Below are 5,143 nucleotides of genomic sequence, written 5' to 3' on the forward strand. Positions count from 1 at the left end.
ATCAATAATATAAGAGCACTTTGAAGCAGAATAGTAATTGGTTCAGGCGTCTTTTAAAAACCTTTTAAAAAGGAGAAAGGGCCAAAAAGAAATTTGAAACCTGTGTATAATCAAAAACAGGAGATCAAAACTAAGAGAAATAAAACTGAAATGAGGTGGATTTTTAAAAATAATAGTAATAAAATATTTTTAAAAAAATTTAAAATGGTTTAAGACTGGAAGCATATATAATTGTTTAAAAAGTAAAAATGGGGGGAGGGTATAGCTCAGGGGTAGAGTGCATGCTTCGCATGCATGAGGTCCTAGGTTCAAATCCCCAGTACCTCCATTAAAAAAAATAATAATAAAGAAAGAAACCTAAGTACCTCCCTCCCCCCCAAATAAATAAATAAGTAAAATGTTTTTTAAAAAAGTAAAAATGAAGAAGGTAATAGAAAATAGAACAGATTAAAAAATCTAAAGGGGAGGATGTGTTCTCCTGGAGACTATGTGCTCTTAATGATTTTATCGAGAGGTCTTTCTGCATTTACACTGTTTCACGAACTCAGCTTGCTGCTTCCAGATGCCCTGCATTGGCCCCCTCATCTGTGCTGCTCCCAGTGCCTGTCAGCAAGCAGATCTCGCCCCCTCCCAACCCTATGGTCAAGTGCTATGCTCTTACAAGGTGGCAGGTAGGTCACTCCCTCTCCAGATGCACCAGTCAGTTGCTGCGGTCAGGCGAGGTAGGCGGGCAGGTCGCACCCTCTCCCAGCACCACGGTCAGGTGTTGTGCTCCTGTCAGGGAGTGGGTGGCCACCGGCCCTCTCCTGGTGCAAATCGCTCCCCTATTTTGTTCATCTGCCCACTCTGCCTCGGGTCTGCACTCCATAGGCTGGCTCAGAGAAGACGATGGAACAACCCTGGCTCTGCTCCATGCCAAAACTCAGCTTCTTGTTTGTCTTGGTGGCGTGAGTTCTCTGAGATACCAGGGCAGAAAGATCCTATCTGCCTCGGGCTGTAAACAAGTCTCCATCTGGCCTTTGAGGCTGCTAAGTCCTTAGGTATGGATTCAGGTTTTGACACTACTACCACCTGGGTGCTAAGTGTTGGAGGATATGGTGACAGTGGCTGAGCCCCACCTCTCTTCTACTGAAAACCTTCGGTGGGTTTTCAGAGAAAGGAGGTATGGCACCCTCCCTCCCCGGGCACATCAGCCGTGTTGTTTTATGGAGGGCCCAGGTTGTTTTGCCCTGTGTACCCACTCATCCACAGCCTACAGCACTGTGCAGTCCTCTGGGGTTGCCTCTGTGCAGCTGCCCCAGTCCACCGCCTGGCTCAGGCAGCCTGTCCTGTCCCACACCTGCCATGTTGCCTCTAGGGCTAGGTGTCCTGGAGACCCTCCGTGCCTGTTTATCTTAGTTCTGTCAATCAAGGGCTGTTCCGTACAGATTTGAGACTTGGAGGCTCCCCCTCTGTCCCTCTAACCTCTCTGTTTTAGAGGGGGAGATTCAGTTAACAAGTGCATTCCTCCTTTCCTGCTACCTCCCCGTGGGACTGGTCCTGCACTGTTTCTTTTTCTTTTTATTTTTTTCCTTTTCTCCTACCAGATTCTTGGCATCTTTGTGTTTTGAAGAGGGTGATGTTCTCTTGGAGTTCAGCAAGTGCTCTGGTTGGCTAGGTGGGTCCATGGATGTGAGTTTTGGTGTATTTGTGGGAGAGGGTGAGCTACGAGTGTCCTTCTACTCTGCCATCTTGGCCCCTAGGTGGTCATATTTATTCAAAATGAGCAAGGAACAGATGTCCATACATGGCAGCCTCAGCAAAAAGTGAAGAGTCAACCTAGGGTTACCCAAAGGTAGAAATGGCTGCTTATATAGTCCCAAGAGAAAAGCCTACATAGACGTGCACTCCTCCAGCCTAATGCTAGTCTGGCAGGGCACAACATCCCTTAAAAAATACAGCTTGCTGGGACCCTGGATGGCTCTGAATTTTCCCTGATGCCTTCTAATATATGTCCTTCTGTAACACATGCATTGGGGTGAAGACAGATCTGACAGAGCCAAAGTATATTAGCTTCTCTTTATTGAGTGAGTATTTACTATGGTCTAGTCATTGAACTATGTGCTTCACATATCACTCACATTTAACCCTCACAGCAGTCCTAAAAGATATGTGCTATTATTATACCCATTTTACAATTTTTTGAAACACCAAGTGGTTAGGTTTCTTGTCCAAGGTCTTGCAGTAAGTTGAATAACTGGGACTAAAACCTAAGAACTCAGAAACCAAAACTCAAGTGTGTAACCAGTCTCCCAAAGAAATCAAATATCTGATTTTCGATGGAAAGACTCCTGGATAAAATCACCAAGAATTTTATAGCGGACTTCTGTGTCCTCCTAAAGCCACAGCAGGGTTGAGCAGTGATGATACAATTGAAAGTATTGTTCAGTGCCCTCTCCATCTCTGTCTTTCTAGCCTATCAACTACAACCCAGGAATAGTCATAGCCTAGCAAGAGTGCCTCAGATGTTACACTCTTTACTGACAGTAAGCTTGGTCAATCTATATCACCATTGCTGAATCTGTGAGTATAACTGACTGCTGTTCTTCATTCTCCCTAATGGCGGCATTTGCTCCTGTTACTATCCCCACCCTTCAGCACACTACCTGCAGCCTGCCAATACTTGCAGCAAAGTTTCAAAAATTTCTATAGGACCCACTGGAGTTTACAGAGGAATTGTGTAAAGCCAAAACTCATCCCTGAGCACCAGAGAAGACATTCTCCATACATAAGCCATCTTTATCACCTTTACTCCTGCAAAAACTGGAAAAAGTTACTAAGGAGACAAACCCCATGGCATTTTGTTTCCAGCTGTCAATGTCACGTATCTGATACTGCCGCTGCTCCACCTGGCCTTTCTAGAGCACATCCCCCATCTTCTAGCCTTGTGACCAGCCCCAGCTAGTTGAGATGGAAAACTGGAGACCAGAATAGAAGATGTCTGAACTTCCACTAGCACCAAAGTCAGTCAGCCCCAGTTTCTGGTGCAGTAAAGGGTCATGGGGCCAGATGAAACCTTGTGAAAAGCCACCTTCCAACTCAGGAGCACCCATAAACCCATTAAATTCCTTAATCAATAAAGTGAAGCCAAGGGCAAACCCTTATGATAGAAGAACAGCATGTATGTGTTGGAGATAGGGGTACTTCATCTTTGCTCTATCCATTTAAGCCAACTGAAGGAATGCACAAACTAGGCACCCTATATCTAATAAATGCCTTGAGACTGCTTATGACAAACGTCTGATGCAACCCTCCTCGGGCTACTTATTCCTGACCTACATTTGCTCCAATCTCATCCTTTGGTGATGCACATTCCTGGCTCTTGACCTTGATTCTATCACTGGTCCTCCTTAAGTCTTGCAGTTTGGAATGACTGAGCAATGTTGGAACTTCTGGCATGATACCTTGGGACCTAATACTCTGGTTGTGGCCTCTGAATACAACTATTTTTAAAATATTTTTAAAAATATTTTTTATTGAATTGTAATCATTTTACAATATTGTGTCATTTTACAATCATTTTCAATATTGTGTCAAATTCCAGTGTAGAGCACAATTTTTCAGTTATACAAGAACATATATACATTCATTGTCACATATTTTTCTCTGTGAGCTACCATAGGATCTTGTATATATTTCCCTGTGATATACAATATAATTTTGCTTATCTATTCTAGATAATACTGTCAATATCTACAAATTTTGAACTCCCATTTACCCCTTTCCACCCCCCTCTTCCTTGGCAACCACAAGTTTGTATTCTATGTCTATGAGTCTGTTACTGTTTCATATATATACATATGTTTCATATAAATATATATGTATTTTTGAATGATGGCCATTAGGACTGGTGTGAGGTGATAACTCATCATAGTTTTGATTTAAATTTCTCTGAAAATTAGTGATATTGAGCATTTTTTTTCATGTGCCTATTGAACATTTGTATTTCTTCCTTGGAGAATTGCTTGTTTAGGTTTTCTGCCCATGTTTGGATTGGATTGTTTGTTTCTTTCTTATTAAGTCTTATGAGCTGCTTATATATTCTGGAGATCAAGCCATTGTCAGTTTCATTTGCAAAAATTTTTTCACATTCCATATGTTGTCTTTCTGTTTTACTTATGGTTTCCTTTGCTGTGCAGAAGCTTATAAGTTTCATTAGGTCCCATTTGTTTATTCTTGCTTTGATTTATATTGCTTGTGTAGGCTGTCCTAGGAGAGCATTTTTGAGATGTAAGTCAGATAATATTTTGCCCGTATTTTCTTCTAGTAGTTTTATTGTATCTTGACTTATGTTTAATTCTTTGATCCATTTTGAGTTTATTTTTGTGTATGGTGTAAGGGAGTGTTCTAGCTTCATTGATTTACATGCTTCTGTCTAGTTTTCACAATGCCATTTGCTGAAGAGACTGTCTTTATTCCATTGTATATTCTTGCCTTCTTTGTCACACATTAGTTCACCAAAAATTGTGGGTTTATTTCTGGTCTCTCTATTCTGTTCTACTGGTCTGTTTTTGTACCAATACTTAGCTGTCTTGATTATTTTAGCACTATAGTATTGTCTGAAGTCTGGGAGAGTTATTCCTCCAGCCTCTTTCTTTCTCTTCAGTAATGCTTTGGCAATTCTAGGTCTTTGATGGTTCCATATAAATTTTATGATTTGTTCTAGTACTGAAATATGTCCTGGGTTATTTGATAAGAATTGCATTAAATCTGTAGATTGCCTTGGGCAGTGTGACAATTTTAACGATATTGATTCTTCCAATCCAGGAGCATGGGATATCTTTCCATTTTTTTAACTCTCCCTTAATTTCCTTTATCAATGCTTTATACTTTTCTGTGTTTAATTCTTTCACCTCCTTGGTTAGGTTTATTCCTAGATATTTTATTACTTTGGGTGCTATTTTAACGGGGATTGTTTCCTTACTTTCTTTTCCTGTTAATTCATCATTAGTGTAAAGAAATGCAGCTGATTTTTTAACATTAATCTTGTAACCTGCTACCTTGCTGAATTCTTCATTCAGGTCTAATAGTTTTGTGTGGACCTTTTAGAGTTTACTATATATAGTATTATGTCATCAGCATATAGTGACACTTTTACCTCTTC

The 5,143-nt window shown here is 40.8% G+C and overlaps 1 non-coding gene across 1 annotated transcript; it reads left to right on the forward strand.

The window, feature by feature from the left end:
- Window positions 1-254: 254 nt before the first annotated feature.
- On the forward strand, window positions 255-328 carry TRNAA-CGC (transfer RNA alanine (anticodon CGC)). Its single transcript has one exon. It is a non-coding gene; the product is annotated as a tRNA-Ala (tRNA).
- Window positions 329-5,143: the final 4,815 nt, after the last annotated feature.

This window comes from Camelus dromedarius, chromosome X, assembly GCF_036321535.1.
Source record: "Camelus dromedarius isolate mCamDro1 chromosome X, mCamDro1.pat, whole genome shotgun sequence".
In the NCBI taxonomy this organism is placed as follows: Eukaryota; Metazoa; Chordata; class Mammalia; order Artiodactyla; family Camelidae; genus Camelus; species Camelus dromedarius.